The 16315-nt window shown below is 43.6% G+C and overlaps 1 pseudogene; it reads left to right on the forward strand.

Annotated features, from left to right (window-relative positions):
- The first annotated feature begins 1230 nt into the window (after window positions 1-1230).
- The window catches only part of LOC133412903 (apolipoprotein B-100-like), a 61507-nt pseudogene continuing 46422 nt past the window's right edge, over window positions 1231-16315 (forward strand).

Genomic DNA, 16315 nt, shown 5'->3' on the forward strand with positions numbered 1-16315 from the left:
CACAAACAAACAAAACAATAACTTGTAAGTGATTTTCATGCAGTTTGTTCTGTTAGAAATGTTAGACAACAATACAAAAATCAGTGTGTGTTGATTTTTTTTTTGTACTTTTGAGGAGATAGTAGGTTGATGCATGAGACCCTCGTCACACACAAATACACACATACATATACAGTGCCGTATTGCCCCTCTTCTCAAATTCTTATATCATTCTTATATATATAATTCTATATATAATATAATTCTTATATTTTTGCATAGTTTCCTCCTTTTAATGCTTAAGATCATCAAACAAATGTAAATTGATGATATTTGTCTGATATTTACATTTGTTTGATGATGGCCACCGTGCCGCATATATATATATATATATATATATATATATATATATATGGTTAGAGCGTCAGCCTCACAGTTCTCACATAACCACACATGCTTCATTTGTCACGGACTTTAGTCTGTTCTCATTCCTGTCATACAATTGCTGTAAATATGACTTATACAGCAATAGGTTATTGGTAGGCTAATGCTTTCATTGATTTATCTGAGTTGGTAGATCCAATGTATTTTCAGTTTGAATGATCAAATGTACCCCTCATTTAGCCGTCACCTTATCATGGTGGACGGCTTTATATGTCCCAATGATCCTAGGAGCTAAGTTGTCTGGGGGCTTTATGCCCCTAGCAGGGTCACCCATGGCAAACAGGTCGTAGGTGAGGGACCAGACAAAGCACAGCTAAAATGAATTCTTATGATGATTAAAATAAATGGACATCAGTTTCCCTTGATCAAGCTGATGAGATCCTCTGTTTCAGACCTATACATGTACTGGTAATGTTTGTCCTTACAATATTTTCTCCACTTTTGTCCAGAAATTGTGTTTTGAACATTACAATGTGACGGAAATGCCCATTTTCCAATTAAAAGTCAGGACTGTGTTATTTTGTTATTATAAATTATAACACACCAATAATCATGCTTATTTAAAATATTTAAATACATTAGAATTAACCAAAATTATTGTCACATTAACACACCAGTATGGCACCAAGAAAAACTAATTTATACTAGCAGTCAGAGTCTGAACTTTGCACTCCCCTCCCAGACTTTGTTTCTGTATTGATTGTACAGAGGGACTGAACTTTGTAAAAGCTCCACACAGAAAAGTGGGTTTAAAAATCAAGACTGAGACAACTGGAAGCACAGAAAAAGAGATTCTTTAACCCCACGATGGGATACAACAAGCTATATCTGCTCATGCTACTGAGCAGTTGCACACTGGCTCGTAAGTAATACGATTTTAATTAGCAAGGGCATAATTGTGCGGGTCTACACTGGGTTATGGCAATTGGACAGCGTTTGCCTAAAGGCATTTGTCACAGGACTATACAATGTAAACCTTAACAAGGAATCAATGTCATAATAATGCACATTAATAGCGGACCAAAGTAACTAGCAACTACAGTACACGTTATCACCTCACCTGTGCTTTAAAATATACTTTGGTTACTTGTAAAATAGTTTTGTATTTCTAGTACCTTTTCAATCTGCATTATGTTAAATATAACATAACGTACGTATAGTATGTAAAATTATTTTCCTCCCCAGAGCAAGACAATGGCAGTAATGAGAACCCATCAACATGTTTATGTAAGTTGATCTTAACACGTGTTTCATACAATAATGTAATTTGCTATTTTTTAAACTATGTAATAGAGTATTTTATTATTTTAATTGTGGCAGTCTATGCATTTACAGGTAGATGTGAATGTGCACGCATAGCGGTCAGGTGTGGTAAAACATCCCAAAAAATCTATGCAGTCAAGTGGAGTGAAGAATGCACAGATACAGTAAATTGGGGAAACCAAGCAATCACTGAGCAGATGCATGACACAACACAGATGGGCAAACTCCTCAGGTCAAGACTCAGCTCTCTACCTGCACCTTCAAGAGAAAGGGCACTCTTTTAATGACAAAAATGTGTATATTCTGGACAGGGAAGACAGATGGTTTGAAAGAGGGGTGAGAGAGGGCACATACACAAAGGTGGAAAAAACCATTGCTTAATAGAGGAGGGGGCTTACGACATAACCTGTCACCTACTTACAACGCCGTTCTTTCGTCCATTCCAAAGAAACTCAATAATTCTGCCTCCAGCAACCAGTACGCCCTCTTTGACCATTAGATAACTCCACAACCACTTTACCACTGAATGGAATATCAATGAGGGAGTTTCCACCCAACGACTCTGGTGGACTGACAATGACCTCTCGGCCAGGTGGCTGAATGCCTCTCTCACCTTTTTGCATTCCAAAAGAATGATTCCATTCGTGGTGTGGGGCATGCCTCTCAGTTGCAGGTTAAATAGTTGAGTCTTCCACACAAAAACTGGCCAGTGCGTCCTAACTTAGCCTTGTTGCATGAACAGATGACGCCTGCTCGGATGAGAGGCAAAACATCTTCTAAGACAAACAGAACGGTCCAGTTTCGATTAATTCAATGCCCTGAGAATGAAATGACCTGGATGAAAGAAAATATTCACAGGCACATCCCAAATAATCTACCCGATTAATGATGGTTCTACTAAACTCATACAGTAAGCATCTGACCTATTTCCGGAGGTACCAGCAGCAGCAGATGAACTTTCTGCTGGTTACAATTAATTGGACAATGGAGATATTCTAATAAACTTAGTAATAGTGATGCACCAATATGAAAATTCTTGACCGAAACCGAAAACCAACACCATATATTGCATTTATGGCTATGACTGCAGAGCTGCCAACCTATAGAAATTCACTTTCAGAACAAAAATCTGAACGTCCATATTTTTTAAATTTATGTCAAGAACATTACCATGGGACAGTTATTGCTGTATGTTATGCAGTAGGATAAAAATAATACTGCATACTATTCAGTTTCACAACATAATCATTACTCTATAATTGTAATCGTCAAAAAATTATGGCTTCAATATGTATAATTTTACTGTATTTATTTGTATTGGTGGACGCATTTGCAGCCAAATGACTCTCGCATGCTCTTTTTGTCTTTACTGTATCTACTATTGCTGCTGAAATGATGCAAATTCCCCATTGTAGGACTAATAAAGGTTATCTTATATTCCAAATATTTATTATATTAATGTAATTTTAAATTTAGGGGCCCATTTTCTCAAGTGACGTAGCAGTGATGTATTAATTCATTTCCGGTCCCAGTCTTTATGTAGCTCTCTAGCGTTATCATATATTCCATTGTTTTCCTCTATGAACACGTACTAATTTGCCTGATGTTTTGCTCTTCAAAGTTGGCTCATATCTGCTTTAATGCGGTTCCAGCCAGACCTATGTGACAAGGGTACTGTACCACCCAATCACTTATTTTGGTGTTTTGAGACTTCATGTTACGATAGCTTAGCAACTGGGTTCCCCACGGTCTGTCTCCCAGCTTAACCTCCCTCCATAATAAGGATAATTCTCAAAATGTAGTTTATTCTCTATCATGGAGGCGATGATTAGTCACTTATGCTGCGTTGCAATGTACGCGATGTGCACGTTTGCCTCCGCAGCTTAGCATCATATTTAGCCACATTTGTCTTTATGGCTCGGCGTCATATTTAGCTACGTTATCTGTAGCTTATTGGTTAGCTGGGGCGGCGCAAATACATACCATGGAATAAGCATTCCGATTTAGTAGCCGAACAGCGGAAAGCAGCAAGGTTGGGCAACAATATGGACACTACAGTTTGGACTAGCTGCTAGCATAATGACCATAAAGCCACATGGTTCCCACAATTCATTGCGACATTGCAAATACGAATTATAAAGACGTTAATTTTTGTTGTTAATGTGTGTTCATGTTACCAGTAGTTGAATGTGTGCCTTATTCAACTGTCACATTTATGGTGCAGGACTATGTCATTATCAAACCGTGACTGTAGGCTGTGTACAAAATACCGACGTTCCAGTCAATTCAACCACATTGTCAGCAAAGCCCAACGGGTCTTGCTTGTTAAGGGCAAATACCTCTTACCTATGTAGTGTGCAAGCTCACGCACTGGCTGCGGCAAAGCTATGAGTTAGAAACAATAAACAACATGTTAATTCAACCATTTTATTTCTGTGACAAAAGTCTTTCGGCCACTGAAACTTCAGTGCATCACTACTTTGAAATGGCATGGACAAGCGAATATACTGTAGCTTCACTCGCCACGAAGCTTGGTACACCTGCGCTATCCAATTAGATTTAATACAAAAGGAAACAGGCAGCACGGTATAGGACTGGTTAGAGGATCTGCCTCACAGTTCTGAAGTTCAACAGTCCCGCCTGTGTGGAGTTTGCATTTTCTCCCCGTGCCTGCGTGGGTTTTCTCCAGGCACTCCGGTTTCCTCCCACATCCCAAAAACATGCATGAATTGGAGACTCTAAATTGCCCATAAGTGTGAATGTGAGTGCGGATGGTTGTTTGTTTGTATGTGCCTTGCGATTGGCTGGCAACCAGTTCAGGGTGTACCCCGCCTCCTGCCCGATGATAGCTGGGATAGGCTCTAGAATTCCTGCAACCCTTGTGAGGATAAGCGGCTCAGAAAATGGATGGGTGGATGGATGGACAAAAGAAAACAAATAAAAATAATACATACAACTGCCAACTTTACTGAACAATTACAGTATGCAGTAGGTATGTACTGTATATCTGATTAAAAATTATGAGTGACACTGTTCTACATTAGGTAGGTTGCAGTAACGTAATCACGAAATGGGTGCTACTTACAGTATAATCTGCTTTTCCATCTACTTGATCTGGTGGGTCACTGCTAATTTTAGCATCAATAAAAGATTCATTCATTCATTCATCTTCCATTCCGCTTATCCACACTAGGGTCGCGGGCGTGCTGGAGCCCATCCCAGCTATCTTCGGGCGGGAGGCGGGGTACACCCTGAATTGGTCGTCAGCCAATCGCAGGGCACACAGAAACAAACAACCATTCACACTCACAACCACACACACGGACAATTTAGTCTTAAATGAATGCATGTTTTTGGGATGTGGGAGGAAACCGGAGTGCCCGGAGAAAACCCACGCAGGCACGGGGAGAACACGCAAACTCCACACAGGCAAGGCCGGGATTAGAACTTCTGTCCACAGAACTGTGAGGCACATGTGCTAACCAGTCGCCAACCATGCCGCCTCAATAAAAAATCAATTTGCAAAAATAAAAATTACTTATTTGAGCTTTAACTTTATCCAGAGCCTCGCCAATATGCCACAGTTTCTTCCTTTGTGCAAGTTTCATTGAAATCCATCCATCCATTTGCTGTACTGCTTATCCGAGGCAGGGTCATGGGGATCTTCCTATCACAGCTGGCTTCTGCAAATTGCAGATGACACCCTGATCTGGTTGCCAGTCTCACACTCACTTTCACACCGTCACTGAGTGGGAACTTAACCCACGCTGCTTGGACAAAACTCAGGAGAGTGAACCCAAAAAATTATCAGTGACAATGACTAACAAATAATCACGAAGTAGTAATCAATACATAACCACTTGCATAGTTCCATCCATCCATCCATTTTCTACTGCTTATCTGAGGTCGGGTTGAGCAGTAGCTTTAGCAGGGACTCCCAGACTTCCCTCTCCCCAGCCACTTCATCCAGCTCTTCCGGGGGGATCCCAAGGTGTTCCCAGGCCAGCCGAGAGACGTAGTCTATCCAGCGTGTCCTGGGTTGTCCCCGGGGTCTCCTCCTGCTGGGACGTGCCCGGAAACTCACCAGGGAGGCGTCCGGGAGGCATCCGAATCAGATGCCCCAGCCACCTCATCTGGCTCCTCTCAATGTGGAGGAGCAGCAGCTGTACTCTGAGATCCTCCCGGAGGACCGAGCTTCTTACCCTATCTCTAAGGGAGAGCACGGACACCCTGCGGAGGAAACTCATTTCGGCCGCTTGTCTCCGGGATCTTGTTCTTTCAATCACGACCAACAGCTTGTGACCATAGGTGAGGGTAGGAACGTAGATCGACCAGTAAATTGAGAGCTTCGCCTTTCGACTTAGCTCCTTCTGTACCACAACGGAGCGATACAAAGTCTGCACCATTGCAGACGCTGCACCGATCTGCCTGTCGATCTCCCGTTCCATTCTTCCCTCACTCGTGAACAAGACCCCAAGATACTTGAACTCCTCCACTTGGGGCAGGATCTTATCCCCGACCTGAAGAGGGCACGCCACCCTTTTCCGACTTGATGAAGCCAACAGGACTACATCATCTGCAAAAAGTAGAGATGCAATTCTGAGGCCACCAAACCGGACCCCTTCTATGCCTCGACTGCGCCTAGAAATTCTATCCATAAAAGCCTTGCCACCGAGGTGGTGATCAGTTGACAGCTCAACCCACATCTTCTCGGCGCCTCTCACCATGGGCAACTCCAGAGTGGAAGAGAGTCCAACCCCTCTCAAGAGGACTGGTCCCAGAGCCCAAGCCCTGTGTGAAGGCGACCCCGACTATATCTAGTCAGAACCTCTTGACCTCACACACCAGCTCAGGCCCCTTCCCTGCCAGAGAGGTGACATTCCACGTCCCTAGAGACAGCTTCTGTAGCCGGGGATCGGATCGCCAAGGTCCCTGCCTTCGGCCACCACCCAGCTCGCATTGCACCCGACCCCTATGGCCCCTCCCACAGGTGGTGAGCCCATGGGAAGGGGGACCCACGTTACCCTTTCGGGCTGTGCCTCCATGGGTGCAGGCCCGGCCACCAGGCACTCGCCCTCGAGTTCCACCTCCAGGCCTGGCTCCAGATGGGAGCCCCGGTGACCTGCATCAGGGCAAGCGAAACCTCCATCCATCAATATTTCTCATAATAGGGGTCTTTTAGCCGTGCTTTGTCTGGTCCCTCACCTAGGACCTGTTTGCCATGGGTGACCCTACCAGGGGCGTGAAACCCCAGACAACTTATCTCCTAAAATCATTGAGACACACAAACCACTCCGCCACGTTAAGGTGACGGCTTCCAGGAGAGGACTAGCGTGGTAAGTTTGGATAAAATTTCAAACTTTTTGTTTTCAGTAACTGTAGTTTTCTGGGTGTTTTAGGTCACAAAAAAAGGAGAAAACAATTTTGTACTGTACAGGATTATGGGTGCATATACCCCTGCCCCTCCAAAAAAAAGTGCCTCAATATAACGGACAATTGGCTATAACGGATGATTGCCCCCACCCTATTAGTTCTGTACTATTGACGTTCCACTGTACCAGTTTAGAACTGTCTCTTGTAAAGAACCATTGGTTGATGTGTACCATTACTCCCTCAAAAGAGCCCTCAGAAGATTTAAGATTAAGATCTATTGACTTGTATGAAGCTGGAAAAGGTTACAAAAGTATCTTTAAAAGTGTTGATGTCAATCAGTCCGTCGTTAGACAAATTATCTATAAATGGAGAAAGTTCAGCACTGTTGCTTCTCTTCTAAGAGTGGCCGTCCTGTAAAGATCACTTTAAGAGCAAATCACAGAATGCTCAATGAGGTAAAAAAAATACCTGAGAGTCTCAGCTGAAGACTTGCAGAAATCACTCACACATGCCAGCATCTCTGTTGACAAATCTACCATATGTAAAACATTAAACCAGAATGGGGTTCATGTCACAACACCAAGTAGGAAGCCGTTGATGTCTCAAAAAAACATCAGAATCAGAATCTAAGTATGTCCAAAAAACAGGGAGGAATTTGTCTACGGTAGTTGGAGCCGCTCTAATACAAAAACAGTCAATCAACAGTCAATTGACAGAATACTTTTGTGACATAAAGACATTGCAAAAAACAGTCACTGAGCAATAAAAGGTTGCTAGTAATGTTTGAAGTTTGCTCCAGAGCACTTGGTTGTTCACAGCACTACTGGCAAAATATTCTGTGGACAGATGGAACCAAAGTTTAACTGTTTGCGAGGAACAAACAACACCATGTGTGGAGGAAAAAAATGGCACAGCATACCAACATCAGAAACCTATCCCAACTGTGAAGCATGGTGGAGGGCGCAACATGGTATGGGCGTGCTTCCAACTACAGGACATGGACAGCTTGCTATCATCAACGGAAAAAATAATTAACAAATATTTCAAGATATTTTGCAGAATAACTTCAGGCGTTCTGTCCAACAGTTTAAGGTCAAAAGAGAATGGGCTTTGATTCAAAATACGCGGGCAAACAGAATGTCTTGAGAAGAAGAAAATACAAGTTCCCAGTCAAATTCCTGACCTAAATCCAATTGAGATGGTGTGGCATGACCTCAAAAGAGCTATTCGCAGCAGACATCTCAGATGACCTGCAACAGTTTTGAAAAGAGGAATGGTCCAAATTCATCCTGATCGTTGTGCATGTCTGATTTACAACTACAGGAAACGTTTGAGGTCAGTACTCCCAAATAAGTGTAAACCAGTTCTTAAATCCAAGGTTTCACTTTTCCCTCTCTGTCATGTGAATGTTTACAGTTATTTTCAATAAAAATATAAAAAAGTTGTTTGTGTGGTATTCATGTATAAGCAGACTCTGTTTATTCTTTTAATTTAGATGAAGAGCAGACTACATTTTATGACCAATTTATGTAGCAAGAAATTCCAAGGGCTTCACATACTTTTTCCTGCCACTGTACATACATTTTACAAAATCTGTAAGGTTTGACACCAATGTAAAATCCATTAAACTTGGCCAGTCTTTTAGATGAACATACCTACTGGACTTGCATAGAACAGTATGGCCCAAAGGAGTGAGACAGCCATGTCATGGATTGTTCGGCATCAGTAAAGGTCTAAATTCCAGTGAGGGCAATTCTAGTTATTATAGTTGCCATTGTTACTAATTTAAAATTGCACTGCATCAAAATGCTAGGTGTTTCTAATAGTTTGGACACCATATTTAGGTGCATAAGGGGAGCAAAATTACAGTACAACAGTGGTTTTCAACTGTTGTTTCCCTGGGACCCACATTTTTACATTTTTGCCAAGTCGCGACCCACTATTATAGAAGTTAGGAACAATAAACAAGCATTGTTAAAAAATAACCTTTGAAAACTGTAGGAGCAGTAATGTGGTATTTGTGTGTATATGTCATGTGGTGTTTGGTTGCATAGTAATGCACGGGAGCTTGGGTCATATGACATACATAGGTGGTGAATACCAGTTACTTTAAATAGGCATGCTTAACAGTAGTCAGGTGGAGAGCGCGGAGCTGGGTAGCTGTATTTTTTGCTGACCGCTATGATACATTATGCTTAGGCTTTACTGCGATCAATACAGTGTACACGATTCTGTCCAGTGTGTGTGTAATCATGAAACCAATGTAATATTAATTCACAAGGCTGCAGACCAAAGCAACTGTAACAGTTACAATAATCTGAATGATGCTATTTTTTTTAACTACAACTTGGATTGTTTACCAGCCATTCAAAGGGTAGATATAAACACCCATTCCCACTTATATGTACTGTACACTTCAGTGGGCAAAATTCCATCCCTTGCTAGCTGCATGACAGTCTGCCGTGGGAGCCACATTAGAAAGTACTTATATGAAAGTATCAATTAACATCATCTTAAGTCTACAAGTACAGTAGGTCATTATTTTTATTGTCAGGAGTTTGTCCGTTTGTTCCAGGTTTAGGAATATAGAAATAAAGAGTGGACAACCTTTGCACTATTAATACAGTGATCTAATTCCATCTGACAAATGTGGAAACTTCCAAATGCCTTTGTTATTTGTATATTGGGTCTCTGGTTGTGTATGTGTACCTTCATGACATTCATGTTTCAGCAATGTTAACATTACTTTTTTGATAAACATTAAATAATTGGAAATGATCTTAAAGATACTACAGAATTGATATAACCATGTAATCACATGTTACTGCAGCTACATCCAGATTTAAGGTCAATAAGAAATACATCTACCAGTACATCACAGAGAGCAGCAATGGTGTGGTTGGCACTGCCAACCTGAAGAATGGCCCTAAAGTTACTTGTCAGGTACAAATTTATATTATGTGCGTCTTGTTTGGGAAACTGTTATGATCTTACCTTTGTCTGTGTTCGTTCTACTGACTCATTCTCCATCCATCCATCCATTTTCTTTTGTTCGTCCTGGGTTGGGATAGGGCGGCCGCAGCCTAATCAGGGAAGCCCAGACTTCCCTCCCCCCAGTCACTTCATTCAGCTCTTCCAAGGGGGATCTCTAGGCATTTTAACCACCTCAGCAACATCAACCCCAGAAATAGAACAACCCACCTCCGATTCCCACGCGTACAACCTTATCGAAAGTCGGGTTGGTGGAATTGAGGTCTTCAAAGTCTTCTCCCCACTGACGCATAATTATGGCTGTAACAATACATCAAGATCACGAGTTGATACATATCACGATTTGTGACCCACGGCTCGATGCAAGATTCTTTAGGGTGGTGGGTGGGGTGGGGGTTGGGGGGGTAAGAGATCATGATAGCAAAACAGGACAACATACTTAACACTAAATTACATGATTGTAAAAAAAAAAAAGAAATGATAATAGTCTCTGAGATAACTGACTGTCAATCTGTGCTGTGAACCAGAAATTAAATAAAATATGTAAAAACTAGGGAAGATCTCTGCCTTCCCTTTCCCCTCCTGAGCCAGCGTGCTGTCACAAGTGGGACTTCGACATGGAGGCAACCAATCAGAGGAAAGGCGTCTTATCCAATTATGGACAAAGCGGATGCAAAACTGGGTCAGACAGAAGTAGCTGTCAGAGGGCGCTTTTCTGGATACGCGTATGACAAGAGCAAGGTGTTTTTTTTTAAATGAAATTGACACTTTTATAAGACGTCCATGTTAGAGATTCACTCTATGGAGGTCAAAATAGCCAAAGTCGGGGACCTTTAAGTTTGGTCGCACTGTGAGCTCGTGGCTGTATGTAGAATGGAGAGACACAGTTGAAATGGGGTGTCGCAGTTGTGCCATTTCAAAGACGACACAGGCTTGTGCATTTGAAGACAGTGATTTTTGGTTTCGAGACAGGATTGTTTCAGCCTTACTCATAATGTCCTGAGTCAAGGTCAGCAGCGCCTCATCCCCACTATACAAAGTGTTGATGTTGCACTGCTTCCCCCTCCTGAAATGCAGGATGTTGGACCAGAAATTCCGCAAAGCCATCCAGAAGTTGTTTTCCATGGTCTCACAAACTCCTCCCCAAGTTTCGGCCTCAGCGACCACCAAAGCTGCATTCTGCTTGGCCTCCCGGTATTCATAAGCTGCCTCCAGAGTCTCACTGGCCCAATAGTACTCCTTCTTCAGCTTGTTGGCATCTCTCACCACTAGTGTCCACTCACTCGTTTGGGAACTGCTGCCATGACAGGCACCGACCACCTTATGGCCATCGCTCTAGTCGGCTGCCTTAACAATGGAGGCACGGAACATGGCTCACTTGGACTCAATGTCCTCCGCCTCTCCCGGGACGTAGTCAAAATTCTGCCGGAGGTGGGAGTTGATGCTCCTTCTAACAGGGGACTCTACCAGTTGTTCCCAGCAGACCCTCACTATATGTTTGGCTCTGCCAGTTCAGACCAACATCTTCCTCCATCATCAGAGGCAACACATCACATCAAGTGGTGAATGGTTGACAGCTCCACCCCTCCCTTTATCCAAGTGTCCAAGACATATCACAAGTTGATCATCAAACTGCAGCCTGGGGTATCCTGGTACCAAGTCCACATATGGACTTATGTTTGAATATGTTGTTATTTATGGACAATCCATGAAGACCACAGAAGTCAAATAACAAAGCACCTCTTGGATTCAGATTACGGGACATTCCTACCCAATCACTTCACAGTCTCATTGTCATTGCTCATGTGAGCATTTACGTCCCCCAGCAAAACAAGGGTGTCCTCAGGCTGAATGCTCACGAGCACCCCCTCCAAAGACTCCAAAACAGGTGGATACTCTGAGCTGCTGTTTCATGCGTAGAGACAAATAACAGTCAGGACCTGTCCCCCCCCCCCCCCCACCCAAAGGAGGAGGGAGGCTACCCGCATGTTTTTTGGGGTGAACCCAACATACAGGCACCAAACTGTGGGGCAAAAAGTATCCCTACACTGGCCTCTCATCAGGAGCAACTCCAGAGTGGAGGAGAGGAGAATCCAGCCCTCTTCAAGAAGAGTGGTACCAGGGCCAATGCTGTGTGTTAAGGTGAGCCCAACTATATTTAGTCAGAACCTCTGGACCTTGCACACCAGTTCAAGTACTTTCCCTACCAGGAGGGTGACGTTCTACGTCCCTAGAGCTATCTTGTGTTGCTGGGGATCATGATGAGCCCATGGGAAGTGCGGCTCATGTTGTTTCTTAGGGTCGTGCCTCGCCTGGCTTGCTGGGTGGAGGCCCGGCCACCAGACGCTTCCCTTCGAGCTCTACCTCCAGGCCTGGCTCCAGAGGGGGGACTTGGTGACCCGCATCTGGGCGAGGGAAATCGAGTTCCAAATTTTTTACCCTTTAAAGAGGGTTCAGAGCTGTGCTTGGTCTGGTTCCTCATCTAGGATCTATTTTCCCTAGTTAACACTACCAGGGGCAAAAAGTCCCTGACAACTTAGTCCAGCATGGTAAATTGATGGCTCAGGGTAGAGTGACTCATTCTCTGCTCTGTATATTTAGGTAGAGATTGAAGTCCCTCAGACTTGTGGATTCATCATGCGGACTATGGAATGCACTCTCAGTGAGGTGGTGGCCATGGATCATCAGGGTCAGCCAGTGTACAAACAGTCAACTGGCTCATGGGCCTTCCAGGCTGCCATGGCAAGGTGAGTAAAAAGGATGTTCCATTTGATTAGCTGCACAAGTTTTCAATAAAAAAATTTCCTCCAAGCTGAGAATAACTTGGATACCGATACATACCCTTCGTAAAAGGGGTCGAGGAAATGTCAGTCGTTTAATAGTCTAAATACCCTGACAAAATATGATACAATATACAGTATATGGTCCGACTGTTGTCACACCAGAAACCCTCTCAAGTTCTCAGTGCAGCAGACCACCAGTGTTCAGCTGTATCCAGAGTCAGCTGAGCCTGTAAACATCCTCAATGTAAAGAGAGGAATAATCTCTGCTCTAATAGTTCCAGCCATGGATGAAGAGGAGAGCAGCCTCCTGGTTTGTATGCTGTCACGAAATGTCCCATGCATTTAATGCAAAAAAAAAAAAAAAAAGGTTATCCAAAGGGGAACATCTCTTTATCTTTCTTTTTTCAGAGCACATTGCATGGCCAGTGTTTAACTGAAATCTTGGTCAACAAAAAGAAGGATATTGCAGTAGATGTGACCCTATCAAGAGATCTGTCACAGTGCGACCAGTTCTACAGCCGGAAACTAGCAAACAGCCCTCTTGCGTTGGTGCAAAACCTGGTGAGACATCAATAGCTGTCCAGTAAAACCATACCTATATCACTGTATGATTAGTAATTAGTACACAAGACCACCCTCAACCCACTGCCTCCCCAAAAGAAAGAAACAAACAAAAAATACAAACCTTTATATTATTCAAAATGTAGCCCTCTGCAATTTGAGCAAATGCCAGTATCCGTATCAAAACCTTTTCTTTAATATGCTGGAGGTCATGATCAAGATGTAGGGGGGTACACCCTGAACTGGTCGCCAGCCAATCACTTATAAAGGGCACACACTGTATAAAGAAACAACAATTCACACTCACATTCATACCTACGGACAATTTAGTGTCTTCAATTAACCTATCATGCATGTTTTAGAATGTGGAAAGAAACCAGAGAAAACCCATGCAGGCATGTGGAGAATATGCAAATGCCACAGAGGAAGGCTGGATTTGAACCTGAGACCTCAGAACTATGAGGCGGATATGGTGATCAGTCATTCACTGTGCCACGCGCTAGCCGTGGATTAGTATTTAAATATTTTTACTCAATTAGTTTTTTTTCTTTACATGCTTTGACAACATTTTAAAAAAGTATATGAAACGATCAATTTTTCCAGTTTTTAGTATACAATGCCAAAATTGTCCAAGTTTTCATCCATCCATCCATTTTCTGAGCCACTTATCCTCACTTGGGTCGCGGGCGTGCTGGAGCCTATCCCAGCTGTCATCGGGCAGGAGGCAGGGTACACCCTGAACTGGTTGCCAGCCAATCGCAGGGCACATACAAACAGACAACCATTCGCACTCACAGTCACACCTACGGGCAATTTAGAGTCTCCAATTTATGCATGTTTTTGGGATGTGGGAGGAAACCGGAGTGCCCGGAGAAAACCCACGCAGGCACGGGGAGAACATGCAAACTCCACACAGTCGGGGCCGGGGATTGAACTCGGGTCCTCAGAAGTGTGAGGCTGACGCTCTAACCAGTCGTCCACCGTGCCGCCCCAAGTTTTCAACCCAGTTGAAATATTACAATTCTCCAAGTTCTTAATATCTAGTGACTTTGCTCCTCAGAGTCACACAGGTAGATTGCTGTAAATTTGTAGGTCTGAAAAGTTAGCACATGGCTTTAATAATCAATAATTTTAAAAATGCATTTGTGAATTGTGATTTCCAGCACAGACCCTTGACCAAGCTGATTACAAGCAAGCAAGAGTGTAACTACCAGTTTGATAACAAAGGCAAGCACATCATAACTGCCATGTGCAAAGAAAAACACATCTACATCCCCTTCTCCAATAGGTAAACCATCCTTTGAATATATGGTGTTTTACTTTATTTTTGTATATTTTGTTTACACATTATTCTTCATTAATTTGTCTTCCAGGGACGATGGAATATCGTCCGTGGTAACTCAGGAGCTCCGCTTCCAAAGTTGCAAAAGGATCAACAAAAGAGTATTTGGTAAATTTCAATGTCAAGTACCTTCTTACTCTGAGCCTCATAATCATGACTTTGATTATGTATATTATTATTATTTTATTTTAAAGGAAAATGTAAAAATTGTAAAATAATATTAAACTTCTGTTGGTGCAGATGTTGACCCCAGCCACAAAAAGCCACTTTACTTCGAAGATCCAGAAGACAAATCCCCATTCCAGACAAAGGATGCTGCTCTCAGCACCCTGAGTGATCTCCAATCTTTGACAGGATCTGACCATGGTCAAAAGAGGACGAGCCTATTCCATAAACTGGTGTCTACCCTACGTAACCTGAGGAATGAGACTCTGAGCCAGACAGTCTCTGAGATGCTACGTTTATCAACATGGTTTACCTGGCAGGCCTTGCTTCAGTGTGGAACCCCAGAGTGCACCAGCGCTATCCTTCAGGCCATCAGAACCCTTGATGGCTTGGCAATCGAGGTTGACGCCCTGGTGTATGTACTGAGTCTCCAAGCAAACCCTGATGCGGCACGAGTCCGAGATATGCTCAGTATGACTCAGTATAAACAGAGCAAAATCATCATGTATGCTCTTGGCAACACAATAAAGAAGTAAGAACAACAATCATCCATCTATCCATCCATTCATCCATCCATCCATCCATCCTTGATCTTCCGTTTATCAGGCATCGGGTCGTGGGGGCAGCAGTTTAAGCAGGGGAGGCCAAACTTCCTTCTTCCCAGCCACTTCATCCAACTCTTCCGGGTAAATCCTGAGGCGTTCCCAGGATAACTGGGAGAAATAGTCTCTCCAGTGTGTCCTACGTCATCCCCGGGGACTCCACCTGGTGGGACGTACCCTGCACATCTCACCAGGGAGGCAGTCAGGAGACATCCTAACCAGATGCGCAAGCACCTCATCTGGCTCCTCTTGATGTGGAGGAGCAGCGGCACAACTCTGAGTCCCTCCTGGATGACGGAGCTTCTCACCCTTTCACTAAGGGACAGCCTGGACACCCTGCTGAGGAAAACAATTTCGGCTGCTTTTATTTGCGATCATGTTCTGTTGTTCTTGATCTGATTGGGGGGTGTGGGGGTAGGGTGGGGGCGTGGGGAATTCTTCCCGATCAAATCCTTCCAGGTCTCACTGTCATTGCCAGCATGAGCACTGAAGTCCCCCAGCAGAACGTCCCCAGCGGGGATAAAAAAAAGGTGGGTACTCTGAACTGCTGTTTGGTGCAGAGGCACAAACAACAGTCAGAAGCTGTCCCCTCACCCGAAGGTGGAGGGAGGCTACCCTCTTGTCCACTGCAGTGAACCCAATTTACAGGCACAGAGCCAGAAGGGCAATAGGCATGCCCACACCTGCTCGGTGCCTCTCACCGTGGGCAACATAAGAGTGGAAGAAAGTGCAACCCTATTAAGAGGACCGGTACTAGAGCACAAACTATGTGTGGAGTTCAGCCCAACTGCATCTAGTCAGAACTTCTCAAC

Source organism: Phycodurus eques, chromosome 14, assembly GCF_024500275.1.
Source record: "Phycodurus eques isolate BA_2022a chromosome 14, UOR_Pequ_1.1, whole genome shotgun sequence".
Classification (NCBI taxonomy): domain Eukaryota; kingdom Metazoa; phylum Chordata; class Actinopteri; order Syngnathiformes; family Syngnathidae; genus Phycodurus; species Phycodurus eques.